Source organism: Macrobrachium nipponense, chromosome 1 (assembly GCF_015104395.2).
Source record: "Macrobrachium nipponense isolate FS-2020 chromosome 1, ASM1510439v2, whole genome shotgun sequence".
NCBI lineage: Eukaryota > Metazoa > Arthropoda > Malacostraca > Decapoda > Palaemonidae > Macrobrachium > Macrobrachium nipponense.
The window spans coordinates 3,588,320-3,605,229 of NC_087200.1; the positions used below are offsets into that span (position 1 = coordinate 3,588,320).

The 16,910-nt window shown below is 36.5% G+C and overlaps 1 protein-coding gene across 1 annotated transcript in view; it reads right to left on the reverse strand.

The window, feature by feature from the left end:
- The window catches only part of LOC135219099 (repulsive guidance molecule B-like), a 317,762-nt gene extending 301,716 nt beyond the window's left edge, over positions 1-16,046 (reverse strand). Inside the window, exon 1 of the mRNA XM_064255539.1 lies at positions 15,898-16,046. The gene's annotated coding sequence lies outside the window, so the exon portion shown is untranslated. The remainder of the gene's footprint in view (positions 1-15,897) is intronic.
- Between the last annotated feature and the right edge of the window lie 864 nt (positions 16,047-16,910).

A 16,910-nucleotide genomic window follows, 5' to 3' on the forward strand; every position in this document is an offset into this window, starting at 1 on the left:
AAGCTGAAAGCACCTAAACCCAATAACTCTAAGCAACGTGACGTGTGGCTGGTGTCACAAATCACCCGATAAGGTGCCCCGAAAGACTGGGTACGCTGCTTAATTGATTTAATGCCCAGTTTAATCGAACCGATCTCTCCCTGCTACCAGATAACAACCGATGGGACAAAAGATATTATGGTTAAGGATACACCACGCATGTTCTCGATTTTAAACGAGATAGAATAGAACCCGTCGGTAGAGTGGGTAAGATGAACACCATTCTTTCGATGGAATGGGAGGAAAACAAAATACCAGTTCAATGAAAAGGGAGGAAAAGGTGGACAGGAGAGAGGAGACACTGAGATAGACATACCAACTGTTTTCCTTACTACTCAAGAGATTTCATTTTGTAAAAGTTTAACACACTACCAATAGGAAATTTAAACCTATAAGAACTAAGCAAATTACAGGTGTCATCTTTTCATGCGCTATTTCATGCATTATGTTCCAAAATATACTGAAATATAGTCACAGGTATGGAGGAAGATTGATATGGTAGTCGAGACGAAATTGTGCAAGGGAAAGAAGACGAAATTGTGCAAGGGAAAGAAGACAAGCAATGATAACAGAAGGGTAGTGATGATGCGCAACAGCTTTGTGAAAAAACAGAAGATGTTCTGCATGAATTAACAGCCTTTAGACTAAGTGATACAATCCTGGGTTAACGCGGTGACAATTTTGAAGATTTGTGGATACGGAGCTGTAAGATACAGAAAATACAAAAGTGAAAAATATTACTGGAAATTTGAGAATGCTTGTGGAATGACTGTTGAGGATTTAAGAAGGGGAATTAAAAAAGGTTGATAAAATTCAATGCAACTACAGTCGATGGGCTTACAAGTGAGACGATGAACATGGTTCAGTCAAGTGGAAAGAATTGAGAATACGATTCAGAGGTGGAAGGAGGAGAGAGGAGAATGTAAAATATTGGCTAGATGGAGTAGAAGAAGTATTATCAACTGGGAGCCTTTATATTAAGGATGTAGCATAGCTCAATGCGTGCATACATGAGCAAACTGTTTGGATACATGAAGTGGTCAATGCTGCGGACGTCTACGCACAGGTGTCTCATCCATGATTAAGAAGTCAAATTACGATTTGATCATAATTTTCTCTTATACTCTAGAGCCTAGAGCCACCCCTGCTCTCTCTCTCTTCTCTCTCTTTCCTCGCTATCGTCTCGCTCTCTCTTCTCTCTCTCTCTCTCTCTCTCTATATATATATATATATATATATATATATATATATATATATATATATATATATATATATATATATATACACACACACACATATATATATACATATATATATATATATATATATATATATATATATATATAATATTTATTAAATGCTGCACTTACATGGAATCAATATACGTATGAAACGATTTTCAGAATTAAGGAATGAAGATGGGAGAAGGTGTCTTTGAAAACATTCACTGCCGAATCACTAAGTACTCAGCGAATAGAACAAACGCAATATTCAACTGAGCAAGACAAATCTCCTCCATTACACCACTACTGAAATTGTAATCCTCACTGTATTAGTTCATAATATATACAGGTATGAAAAAAACGTAGCGGGCACTAACATAAACAATAAATAAATAAATATATATATATATATATATATATATATATATATATATATATAATATTAGACTGATTAAACTATTTTCTTATGCCTTTCATGGTCTCTCTTCTCTATCATGGACACAAACCGATCGAGGCATTATTCTTTTTCTCCGCCCCTAAAACCACAGAATTAATACTAAGTGTTATGACAGAATCACAAAAAGCGCACGTAATCTTCCGAAAACATTATCGGAAATTTTTCGTCGGTAAGATTAAGTTTAACTTTACTGCTATATTGTCGATGAGTGACTGATTTGTCAGTCACACACAGCATTCAGTCTATTTGATAAACCTGTCAACCGCGATCAAATGAATCATCACATGAAATTCCATGACAAGATATTCCCCAAAACCTTCTACTGAACATTTCCAAGAGAAAGGTCTCACGGACACCTTTATACTGCAGCGCGCAACAATGTAACAATGGATCACTATGAAAGCCCAAATGCTAACTCACTCGTGCTGACAACTCAATATATTCACAAACCCTATTCTTATATAGTTGTGTGTGTGAGAGAGAGAGAGAGAGAGAGAGAGAGAGAGAGAGAGAGAGAGAGAGAGAGAGAGAGAGAGAGAGCGCAGAAAAAATGGTTCAAGTCTTTCAGTATATATTATATGAATAGTAGAAACAACGCTGTTCAGTATGGCCTCACTAATACAAATTCCTCTTGGCATGAAATTGCAATACTTTATTACAATGCTACCCATTGGAATACAGTTATGTTGTATATCTCTGCTTACACTTTAGCATTCCAAAATCTTGCAAATCAGAGTATAATCGACAGGAACTAAGGCCATCAAGTAAGGTACTCACACTCCTGAGCATCAACACATACTGCCTTCTCTCACACTACCCAGCAACATACTTATCTTTATTTACATATATAAATTATTTCTCTCTGGCCGTTTTTGTTTACCTCAAGGGCGTTCTGTTCTATGTAGGAAGGTCTCTCCGTTGTCAGAGATCTAAAGAGGCTTGTTTGCTAGTAACTGCTAGTAATAACAATTACATGGATACAAAACATCAAGAAATAAAGCAAAATTCCAGGTCAATGGACCACAATTATAAGGCAAAGGGAAACAAGTACCAAAAGAAATAATAATGATGAAAAATAAAAGATAAACAAAATTTACATAAGGAAAAGATAACATCCATAAACATTAATTTAACAAAGGTATAGGCATATCAAATATAGATGTAATAGGACGAGGTATTTAGCAGAGTAAATAACACCAATGAAAGGAGCCTGGCCACTATCTGGAGGGAAGAGGGGAAGGGGAGAGGGGTGGAACGTAGCAATTAGGCCTAACTGGATGCGAAGGCAGTGAACTTAAACCATAAAGGTATGAAGGCGGGGGCAAACTTTACTGAGGTCATCAGCCCTAAAACCCCTTCCCAATTAAAAGTCTACACGTGAGCGGGGAAGAGGAATTACAATGAAGTCGAGCTGTATTCAGAGGTCAATAACGTATACATGACCATAAATGTCTAATGAGAAGGTAAGGTAAAAATACGGCGTGGGTCCTCAACCAGCCAAAGCCCACTCCGGTAAGGGGCAAAAAAGAAATAATGAAGTTTACCCGACGAAAAGTAATTAAACTGAACAGAAGCCATAAAAATATTGCAAAAGGCTGGAGACTGAAGTCATGAAATGAGTTCAATAGCTGCGTAAAAAGCAGAGTGTGGGAAGGAGTAAAATATTGTCACCCCTATTTGACCTCCGCCTCGCCGACCCATTCACGGACCAACAGGGGATCAAGTCCAACTACCAGGAATGGAAACGAGGTGATTAATAGAACTCGATTGGTGAAACACATCACGTACAAGCGGGAAGTAAGCCAACCCCAACGAGACCGCTTTTGGAAAATGAGACGCGAAGACCTCGACTTCGGACAACCCTACTATATGAGCACTTTCTCTCTCTCTCTCTCTCTCTCTCTCTCTCTCTTGCTTGATTCATAAGCCACTCTTGTTCATCTCGCACAATACGTGACAAGTAATCCCTCAATCGGTGGTCCATATTTCATATTTCATCAGAAGAATGATAATCTGTCGCTTTGTCATGAAATATTCAGTGACCAGTAATTTCTCTCTCGCCGGAGCACGTTCAGTAACCATACCTCTCTCTCTCTCTCCTAAAATCTAAGACTCCAATATCCTATTAAAAGCAAGTCCCCTTAAGACATTCAAAGGAAACACCACTTTGATATGGTGGAAGAGACTGCTCCAATACTCGTTCCTTCTCGAGACATTAAGGTATCGATTTCTTTTATTCTTTTCAAGAACATCTGAATACCCAGTGCTTCATAATGGACATAAGTGTACCTTATTGCCAAACACAAAAGAAATTGTACGCCGTACACATAGTACATAAATAAAAATATACATTCACAAATACACACACACGCATATATATATATATATATATATATATAATATATTACACACACACACACACACATATATAATATAGATATATATATATATATATATATTCATGAGAACCATTATACGATGCGATCAATACTACCTCCTACCAAGTCTAGGTGTACGTGCATTATTTACAAAAGTGCCCATTGGAGTCGTATTAAACTTAAAAAACCTCAACCAAATTTATTATTACATATTTATATATATATATATATATATATATATATATATATATATACAAACATCCATGAGAAAAAGCATAGGATGCGATCAATCCTACCTCCTACTAAGTCTAGTGTATGTTCAATTTTTACAAAGTGCCCACACGGGAGTCGTATTAGAATACCTCATAAATTTCTTAAATTACATATTTATGACTGGAAGTTAATTTTTCCATGACGAAAATATATACAGGTACTCCTATGAATATTCAAAATACCTACATCATGGTTTCGGTAAGTAGATGGCATTCTGGTTATTATACCTAAAGAGACAGATGCAAATAATCTCTTAAAATAATTGAATAACCAAGTCCCGTCCACGAAAATCAAACTAGAAATACTGAAAAGTGGTTGCTTGCCATTTTAGACTGCTATTAGACACGAATATTTTCAGCGTATACCTAGTACAGACATAAAAAGGAACATATAATTCAACATATGTATATTACTCTTCAGGATACAATACGGATACAAAAATCTCAACATTAGCCTATCTTCTCTGTTCCTGCGAGCATTGTGTCGTCAGTCCTGAATTCTTGGATAAAGAATGACAGAATATCAGGAAAATAGGTACTACTGAATTATTGTGTTATTTCAGCTCATATTTTGGGTACCTCATAAAACAGAATGTGAAGACATTTGATAATAAAAGTGACAAAAAGACAGAACTACCAAAGCACACCCTTTGTTTGCTATGAGTTCGAGAAATTAATCATGAAAATATTCATAGTAATGACCCTCAAAAGAACTGTGATTCATTCTATCTGGGTCAGAAGAGTAAGGAATTACATGCCCAAATAAATGAACAAAAATAAAATAAATTGGCCACATGAATAATACTCTTAAGTTCACCCAGAAGTTCCTCGGTGGATCGAGTGGTTTTCGCGCTCGGCTGCCAATCCGGTGGTCCGAAGTTCGAATCCCGGCTCGGCCAACGCGGAATCAGAGGAATCTATTTCTGGTGACAGAAATTCATTTCTCGATTTAGTGTGGTTCGGATCCCACAATAAGCTGTAGGTCCCGTTGCTAGGTGACCAATTGGTTCTTAGCCACGTGAAAATATCTAATCCATCGGGCCAGCCCTAGGAGAGCTGTTAATCAGCTCAGTGGTCTGGTAAAACTAAGATATACTTAACTTAGTTCAACCAGATAGAAAAACACATCGAAACCTCTTATAATCTGCATAAATATAACCAGTTGGGCGCTTAACCATCAAAGGGTTAACAAAGTTTAAATATGAATTTATAATATTCTAAAAATAAATCTTGTATTGGATGGAATTCTATGATGTACGGTTTTATCTGCCAAAAGTATTGAAGATAAAAGAACTTTTCTTTTATCTTCAATACTTTTGGTAGATATTAGCATTTGAACAGCGTCAGGGACTAATGCAATAATCAAACCATCATTTAAATGTGAATTTATATTTTAAAAATAAATCTTAAATGGGAAGAAATTTAAAGATGTAAGGTCTTATCAGCCGAAGGAATTTTTCTTTTATCTTCAATATTTTTGGAGATCTTGCCGGGCCGTCAGCAATGAGCCCGCTTCCAGAAGACTTCGCTTCGCTCGTAATAAATGAAAACAAAAGTCCAGGTTTGTATATTCCAAATGCTACTCTGCACAACATGTTGGAAGGTTTAAAAGAGTAACTAACCTTGTTGGAAGATTTCAAAGAGTAACTAACCTTGTTGGAAGATTTCAAAGAGTAACTAACCTGGTTGGAAGATTTCAAAGAGTAACTAACCTTGTTGGAAGATTTCAAAGAGTAACTAACCTGGTTGGAAGATTTCAAAGAGTAACTAACCTTGTTGGAAGATTTAAAAGAGTAACTAACCATGTTGGAAGATTTAAAAGAGTAACTAACCTTGTTGGAAGATTTAAAAGAGTAACTAACCTTTACCATTAACTTTTGTTACTTACCTTTCCCGGGTTACCAATTTCTGTTAATCCAAGAGAGCTGTTGGCAGATCAACCCGATGCGCAACAGAGATCTTTGTATGCACAAAAATGGTTATAAACACATTTAATCTATTTTGTTTATAATACAGTTCTGTCTACAATTTTTAGTATCTTCTATTGTATGAAGTTTGCTTGAGAATAACTTAAAGGGAAAAGATCTTGCACTTCGCTGTTTCCCTTGCTTTGGGTCCATAATAATATGAGTACATTAATATAAAAACATAGTATGTGTATATATACATATATATGTATGTATATACAGAATTGTGTGTATATATATATATATATACCACGTGTTTCTTTAATATCAGTACCCTTCAAAGACTTTCTCAAACACAGGAAAAAAATGCAAGTTCACTTTGAAGAGAACAAAGAAAAAACATCCATGATGGCTAAATAAGCACATAATTATTCCACCTCACCATTTTCGTAAATCGAAATTGTGAGACAAGCAACTGAATATTCCAGCGTTCACTTTTAATCATTCCCAACACGTCAGAAGAATAGCTTAGTCGCTCACTGGCAGCTCTAGTAATATGAGATGCCTTATCTCTCTCTCTCTCTCTCTCTCTCTCTCTCTCTCTCTCTCTCTCTCTCTCTCTCCAGTAATTCGAAAATATCTTCAGAATTAGTCGACTGTTCTTTGATATCGACACTTTCCTCTCTCTCTCTCCCTGTCAGTATTAAAAAAAATCAATTTGAATTTGATTTCAATCCGAAAAGTTTGCCCATAGAAGCTGATCGAATCTGTCTGCGGACAGGAAGAGTTTGTCAACTGCAAATCCCTGGGAATCGAATGCCTGTCCAAATTCATGTGGGACTCCAAAGCGACTGTCAATCACAGCAATTTGTGAAAATTCTCATGCAACCGAATATGAACGTCATCCAGTACTCTCGGTGAAAAGTCCTTTGCAATCAAACGCGTTAGTTAGTAACAACATTTGTCCGCATTCTCATGAAATCCATTACGTGCGTTAATCAGAAATGTCTCCGTAATTAATGGCCTGGAACACTGGAAGCTTCCTGAAGCAATTCCCGAGGACGGACGGATTCGGGAATAATGATGATTTTATAATTATTAACTTTATAGGTATTAAACAGCAAGAAGTCTTACAATAGTAATGTATGTGAAATAGAAAGTTAATAATGTATATAACATACAAAGATGATTTACCTCGGCTTTAGGGACACAAACACCTCAGACTTTTAAATAAGATATACATATGTGAACGAGCAACGCCTACATCGGAAAAGGAAATATATTATTCCAGGGATACCTGTTACTATTGTAAAGAGTACCGTTGCTGTTAAGAAGGAAGGGCAAGATCATGAAAGACAGGTCTGAAATAACATCATAATGGTGCGAGTTTAAAGCTCACTTGTATCCCGCTGGCAAAACTGTTAAAGACAGTGCTTAAAGGAAGCAAACAATCTTATTCTATTAAAAGATTTCTTTGTAATTTCCTTAATTTGAGTGTAGCCGCCTAATCCAATAAGCCTCTTCCATCAAAGAAAATAGGGGATACAAAACAAACTTTATTCATTAACTTCACAACTACGCAATCACATACAGGCTACTTTATCAGAAGAATGAATGAATGACTACTAAATAGTGCAACGCAAACCTATCCAAGCGGTTTATAGGTCAAGCTTCACTCTCAAACATAAACATCATCACGTGACCCACGCCGGCGCATGCCCTCTTGCGCAACTGGTCAGGGAGGGATTTGCGCAGCGCAATTCAACAAGTTATTTATAGCGAGAAGCGTCACTGATGCAATCTCGTCTCGTAATAAATTATATCACATGGCTAGACGAAGGGCGATGAGGTAGTTTCGCAATTTCTCAGGTTTCTCATCGCCGAATGAAGGAAAAAATGACTTCGAATCGTTAAGCCAAGGAATGTCTAGTTACGGTCGATAAATATATCTTTTAGGTAAAATTGTTGATTTCACTGTTAGAGACCAATAGACCTATGAATAAAGAACTGCCAGACGAAAGAATTACAACATTAAAAAAAGAAACAAATTTCTGAATTGGATGAATTTCGCACCCAAATAAACTAGTGATTCATCTGTGCCACCTGATGAGAAGTGATTCTCAGGATTAAGGGAAAGTCAATTGAAAAACCTGACGGCGTCGATGACCACACTGTGGTCGCTGCAGCGTCCTTTCGCATAAAACAATCAATCAAGTCAGGTACTTGATGAACTATGCAATAAAATAAAAATTAAATGGATAAAACCTCATGAAAAAACCCACAACCGTTTTTTCAATTAAGTGATGCCCGTACACGCGTTACTTTTCTGGTATTTTTCCTGAAAGCCGAGGCGGCAAGATCATAAAAGCAAAAGCCAATTTTCAAACGTCACAAGAGTTGGGCAACCACTTGAATTCTCAAGGAAAGGTCTGTTGATATCAAATAACTTTTAAAGAATTATAAATCAACGTAACTTTAATGTAACCTTGAACTATAACTTTTGAAATTATCACCGAAAACCTCGAGACTAAATCAGAAAGGAAACTATTTTTCTAAACAGAATAGATCAGAAAACATACAAAGAGAACCTCAGATGACATCTTGGATTTTTAGTCCTGAAATATAATTTAAATGTCAAGTGTTGTCTTCGCAAGAGAGTGTAATAGGATCAACCAACACCTCACCCACAACTTTTCACTCTCTCTCTCATAACTCAGATTCTCTCTCCTTTAAAGTCGTATACCTGGTCTATAATCTATATTCATAATGTCTCTCTTCTTTTTAGAAAGCATAAACACATACACACACATACAAAATCTTACAAGTGGAAATATACTTAAATTCAAAGCTACTCCAGTGTCTACCCAACTCTTAAAAAGAGTGCAATCTGTATACCATTCAATATTTTTCTGCAAATACTGTGCCAAATGTCTCTCTGTCTCTCTCTCTCACACACACACACACACACAACCTATGGTTATCTTCACGCCCAAATGTCAACAGCCATATTCATCGCATAAAGTTTTAAATATGGAAAAGCCTAGCCACAAAACATCAGTTTATTAGCAAAATATCTCGCCTCATATGCATCCATATAACTCATTATATGAAAAACGACGCTGTTGGCGATTAAACAGCATGCAGCATAAATAATCAGCTTAATCATCTAGAATTTCACGCTTTATTCACACCTGATTTAGGCAACTCGACTGATTATGCTGGGACGCTTCTGCTCGCAAGGTAATGATCGCCAAGCTAATCCTGCAGTAATCTAGTCTAATGCTTTGGCGTCAAACGGTCGCACAATAGGCATTAGCCAAATAGAACACTGATGATACTTCATCTTTATATATATATATATATATATATATATATATATATATATATATATATATTCTACCAAAACAGAATAAACGTTTTGAAGCTTTCCAAACATTTCTCAGTCTTCTAGAAGAAATGCACGAGATAAAGGATGGCAGAACACACGGCACATCAATCTTCCTCTGAGCGAATGAAATTCCTTACACGAAATATACATAAGGACTCACAGAATGGTGAAGAAAAGAAGCACGGCATATTTTAGAGCATATCTTTTGCAAGATGTGACAGAGGTGACTTTTTTAATTAAGTAGAAAGAATGCTCAAGAAGAACCCCGTCACAAAGCGTCTCTTTCTTCCATGCAATCATACGATTGGCTATCCGACCATACTTTTAATTACTATGTTAATAATAACTCTTCGGGTGCTTACTTAAACAAGGTTCAATGTATTAAGGAAATAAACTAACATAAACATTAAAAGTAAAGCTTAACGATCCATTACAACAAAGTTACTAAGTAGATTAAATATTATCCAAAGCACATTCATGATAACGTATCATCTTTAGGGAGCGAGAGAGAGTAAAGCCAATTAGTCCTAATGGAGGTCCCTCAGCCTTAACCAACACAACGCTGGTGTCACTCTTAATCCTCGAATTGTATTTCTTTTAAATGCAATTGTCGATGGGTCAGTCGAACCCGGGCGGCAGTGACATCATTTCATTCTATTACATATTCATTCTGAAGTAGATAAATGACAGAATCATAAACTCTAATTTAAAAAATAAAGAAATAAGTATATAAAAATAAATAATTTCCACTTTTAGACTTTTCGGGCAACACTAGGACCGCACACACATCTGACAACAATGTGTTGCAAGTCCGAGTAATGGCGATGGAAGCTAATTTGCCCAAGAAAGTCTAGCCATTTTGGGAGGTCACCTATCCAAGTAATGGCCAGCTTAGTATTGCCCAACTCGACTGCTGGTGGCTGCCTTTCCAAGTACTGACCACAGCCAATGCTGCTTAAAATCGCATCTGTGGTACGCTGCGAACTACTATTACTACTGACTTTTTGTGCCTATAGATAGAGACATACTGCACGGACATCGCTCCCAAAATCCATCTTTACTTGCTGTCTGAGGAACGTTTCTGCCCTGACTTTACGATTAAACTATAAAAAGTTGCCTCGGTTACAAAAAATGGAGATAACAGTGACCAATAGTCGTGATAGGAAAAAGGGAAAAATGAGCCGTTCCGCCATTTTTTTTTTTCTTTGGTGGGACGGGATGGGTAGACCTCCTGCCCTTTTTCTTCTCAGCTTTTTCCACATCTCCCGATTTTCTTCCGGCCTAGGAAAAATAAGTGTGACGGATATCTGCCTCATCGTTCGCTTCATATAAAGCCTTAATATAATAATCCCAACAAAGTATTAATGACAAAATGTATTAAGATGCATGAAAGCAAAAATAAGTTATTTTAATCTTCATGAACCTTGACATTGTTACGGCAACATTAAACGGCAGAAAAAAAAAGAATTATTAACGGTAACAGTAATGTAAAGCACGATAGCTATCCAAACAGTGACAAGAACGACAGTATGTAAAAATAAATGACAGCAATAATGATAGGAAAACTCGAGTATCTGAGAACTTGCAAGCAAAGCGCAACAAGGAACCACAACCAAAGTGCTGGGAACCTTATCACTACCGTATTGTTACGAGCTGCACAACCCCATGAACAAAATGAAAGCCTCGATAATGATGGAAACAACGAGCTACTTGGCTGCCACGGAAATGCGGCAGCGTCTCTCTCCTATTCATAAGTTTCGATTCTGGAAGTAGCGGCGTCTAGCAACTGCATGCAAGAGGAGTTGTGCTCCCCCCCATTCTTTTTTTTTTTTTTTTCACCTTAGAGCGCGCTATCCTCTTCGGAGGAGGACTGACAAGATAATGAATGACATTCCCTGCTCGTCCCGTAAGAAGGGTGCCTGACGATACGTATACATACACATTAACTTTCTCTGCGAGTAACTACGACAGTCTATAGGATACTGAATTCCTTTGAACCAGCCCCGGTCACCCATGGCTTCTATTATAGCCCTAAGCATGCCGTAAGAAGGTAACTCCGTCCAATGTTTGTTTGTATGGTGTTTTTACGTTGCATGGAATCAATAGTCATTCAGCAACGGGACCAACGGCTTTACACGACTTCCGAACCACGTCGGGAGTGAACTTCTATCACCAGAAATACACATCTCTATTAGAACCCCTCAATGGAATGCCCCAGAATCGAACTCGCGGCCACCGAGGTGGCAGGTAAAGACCATACCGATCACGCCACTGAGGGGACGTCCAAATATTTGGAACGGTACGTAACGTCCTTACGGTCGGAATTTATCTTCTCCGACACTGATACTGTATTACCCATCTTGCGTTTCTGGCTCAAAAAATTTCCCCAATGTACGACAAGAGTTTTTAATATTCAATGAAATAATCACATAATAGCATTTCTACAGCAGTTTACTTTATGGTAATACTATCTGCTTACTCCTTATGCAGCTTCCGTACATGATCACCTCCGCGTGCCTTCCATACAATTTGTCAGTGGTATCCTTTCCAAAATTTTCCCCTGCACTATTCGTAATACACCTTGCGCGATTCCAGAATAATCCCCGTCGGCGACACGGCAAATTCCATATTCAATCTATCAATGTTCGGTTTATGCTTCTACGCGATTTCTTCACAACTGTCTTATAAGATTCACGTCTACTTAACCGTAGCTCAAAATATATTCACGGTAGGAGGTAAGCCCTTTCAATCCCTTCAAAATTTCCACGGACGATTGAGTGAACGTTTCCCTGAAAGCACAGTCATGATTTCACCTTTCCCAAGAGTCTTTCTGACCAGACTTTACTCGTGCAAGCCTTCGTTGTTCATCACCCGCCGCGCATTCCTCCAACTGCCAATCATCCTCCAAATGTTAACGTGTACCTGCATTCCGAAGAGCATAAATTCTCGGAATAAGCTTAGTACATTCTGAAAGTAAACTACACCCATACACTAGAGAGAGAGAGAGAGAGAGAGAGAGAGAGAGAGAGAGAGAGAGAGAGAGAGAGAGAGAGAGAGAGAGATGCAAGAACACATTTCTAGTGGAAACATACAATGTTCTATGTTGAACAGTCCATAACTATGACAACCCGAAAAATGGAAAATGTATTTAATCGTACGCGAAAAGGCCGTCGGATGGGCGAAGCCACTCTATTATCTATCCCAGGTCCGATGGCAGAGGAAAACAGAACGAGCGAGAGATAAAAACACAAGGAAGAAATGCACTGATATAACCGTATGAACACTTCATATTTATTTAGTCATTTCGTAAATACTGTTGCTGTTAGAACTGAAAAGAAAACGATGAGAAGGAGTCAAGATGTTGCCGAGTAGGTAAAAGTTTAAGTAAGGTCAAGGGGAAACTCGTTTGGTCGGTTTTCGGAAATCACTGATGATGATCTTTTCTTGCAGTTACGTTGTTTTTCGCATTATTGCTCAAGCCGCGCAACATAATAACGTTGCTCATTGCTAACAGTAATTTCCAGAATAAAAACCCGTATTATGCCGGAGGGCAATTATCAGCATGGAAAGCATGTTTGGGAAAATGAACCTCACAACTCCAGCATGAACTCATGACTGCAGCACTGAGGTCACCCACTTATAGATAATAATAGCAGTGAGAAGTTCGCCTGTGCAGTATATACGTGCTTGATACGCCAAAAAATCTCAAAACAATGATAATGGTATCAACCACAATAAAAAACACTTGACAATATTAATTGATTCAATTTCTTTCTAATTTTGTTAGCAGTAAGATATAACTATATATATATATTATATATATTATATATATATATACATACATATATATGTATACACACATATATATATATATACATACATATATATATATATATATATATATATATATATATATATATATATATATATATATATATAGAGAGAGAGAGAGAGAGAGAGAGAGAGAGAGAGAGAGAGAGAGAGAGAGAGAGAGAGAAATTTGCGTGCATAACCATATCCGTGAAGACAAAGATTTTGGTATCATATCAAACTCTTTGAAAGACACTGTCGCTTACGGATTATGCACATCCACGCACTCATATAGTGTGTATGTATATATATATATATATATATATATATATATATATATATATATATATATATAACTTATAATCCCAAGGCATTATACTCTCGGTGGAGTAAGTTCAGGTGTTACCCGGGGTGAAGAAGCTAACATTGTACATGCTCATTTAGGTGGGTTATCTCCCTACGGTCACCCATTCCGGTATCGACCAGATGCAACGTTGCTAAAGCCGCAGTACAACGGACGTGTTACAGTCTGCAGCCAATCTTCAAGTTGGTCGAATATGTGCTAACCACTTGTACTGAGAATACTAATAGTCACTGAACATAATACGTTTTTTTTTTTTTTGGTAATTTTAACGCAATTCTTTCCTTTCAACATAAAGTTTAATACATATACATAAATACACACAAAAAAGCGTGTCCCCCAACAGAAGGTGCCTCCGAAAGAAAATAAGATTAGTCACTGTCACACAAATCTTTTAAACAGTTGAAATGATGCTGAACCCCGGTAAAGGAAATAACAACCTTTAAATTGTTAGTCATGCACACGTAACATTTAATTATATCATGTTTAATAAGATAAATCGTACGTACAAAGCTACAGTCAACAATGAAAAAATGCGTAAAATTAAAAACAGATATTAAGACACGTCGTGACCATACCTAAATGAGCAAAAGACGCTTTAATACAGTAATTAAAGTGAGCGGTTTAGTTAAAAGAAGAAGAAAAAAAAACATAACAGGTCACACTTCCCACCTGAAAGTCAAAAACCAAGTAGTCATTGCGTATAACAAAGAAGATCAACTCTAAATGTAAACTGTATATTGAATGCCGAGTAAAGCTAAATAAATATTAGAAATTATAAAACTATACTAACATCTAGAGTTACTGGTGAGCACGGCTCCTGATACAAATGACACCACCTCTATTTTAACTTTTAAACCAAAAGTTTCCTACAACATTAAAATGGAAATCTGCAGAGGTTTACAGTAAATTATGTTGTAACAATATGAAACCTACTTTCCGCATTGTAATGCACATAATCGGTGTGAACTAATAACTACAAAGAAACTAAGAAACTATAAAAACAAATTAATATGCGTATAAATGCTAATTATAGTTAGACTCATTGGGTTGCATAAAGTACATGACAGACGTTGTGAATAAAACCGGTAAATAGAAAACTTCCCGCAATAATAATAATAAAACAAATATCACAAATGAAAACACAAAAAGGAAGTTGATCTTAATACAAGAATCAGGTAAGTTCTGTAATAAAAAGAATTAATAATTGTTTTCGGTCAAGTCATTAATAGATAAAAACCTCAAACTTACAAGGCAACAAGAAACAGACACAAAAGGTGCAAAACAACAAATACTGAAGAGGCCTAACATAATGGGAATAGAAGAAAAAAACAAACAAAAACATTGACGTTCGTAATTAAAAGAACATCTCTGAAGTCTGTTTAATTACACATAAGCTACAACACTTGCGAGAAAAAAATGCCGTTCTTGCTGAGCCGTTCTCCATGATGATGATATTATACTAATAATAATTTTTCACCAAAGTGAGCAAGGCTATCGGGAAAAGCCAGTGAGCAGTTACCCTAACAAAAATGGTACAACTGACATTTACTTTTCCTCAATGTTTAACAAGCTAAAAGAATTATTTGTAAATATCGAGTCCACTTCCATAAAATACTAAGTTATACGACATACCATGAAAATAAAAACTTTTAGGATATCAATATCACCCACTGCTGCTCCTACTGCCAATACGCATGGGCGTCTGCTTTAATAAACGAAGTGGTTGCAGGTAATTGACCAGCTAAGTCATCATTTGATGAACATTCTCATAGGTGGTTGTTTAGACATTTCTTTAATAAGTTAAACGTTTAAAACATAAACAATATCATGGCTTTATTTTCTTGCGTAAAACCAATGCATACGTATGTGTGCATTCAGTATATCTCGATTGTCTAAGTACATTTAAAAGACAACTATATATATTAACAAAGGCCCTTAGTTACCGGCATCTACAAACGTTTAACAAGTGCACAAAAATTAAACTTTGTAAGTCACCTGTCAATAATTATTTTCCAAATCTGCTTTGAACATGCTGAAGAGAGAGAGAAGAAACACTTACCAATAATACGCCAGTCAAATATCCACATTATACATTCCCACGACAAAATGCAGAGGAGGGAGACTGTAAAGATCACAGAGAAACCCACAACACACCTCACACTTCCACACTTTCCTCCACACTGATCGCCTACTACAACTTCCACTACTCCAGAAGCTCCCGGTGCCCCGCGGAAGGCTCGCTCACTAGCCGTGCCGTGGCTCGGCGAGAGCCGTCGTTAACGAGATTGAGTCTATACGTAAAATGCAGGGCACGATGTAACCTTCGACTTCGGTTAAGATTATGCTAAAGAAGTCAGATGAAAATAAACCGCAGCCTGGTTATAACGCACGAGACATTTATACAGTGCGACGAAAGCATTAACATATGACGCAAGAATTCTCAAATTGCAACATGTGCTACATTTACTTCCTGTCCCTCTGCCTCAAGTCATATCAATTTAATCCCATATTTACTGGACAAAATATAAGAGCATTTTGGAGAAACAGAAGGAATTTTATAGACTTGCTGGAATTACGAATTGCAGTCTGGCAACTTAACAGAGTACTGGTATTTAATGTAGAGATTACTGAATTAAGTGTTCATTGTACAATTACATTTAATTTACAATTTTTCTCACATATCAGTAAAAGTTAAAAAGGCCGCTAAATAATTGACATATTCGAATGTAGTTCATTACTCTAGTTATAATTGAGATACGAATTACTCATATGTTATTATATATATATATATAGATTATATTATATATATATATATATATTATAATATATATATATATATATATATATAGTGTGGTGTGTGGTGTGTGTGTGTGTGTGTGTGTGCGTGCGTGTGTGTATACATACACACACACACACATATATGTATAATATATATATATATATATATATATATATATATAGATATATATATATATATATATATATATATATAATATATTATATATATTATAGATATAATATATGTGTGTGTGTATATTGCCATGCAACGGGCCACCGAGACCTGATCGAAAG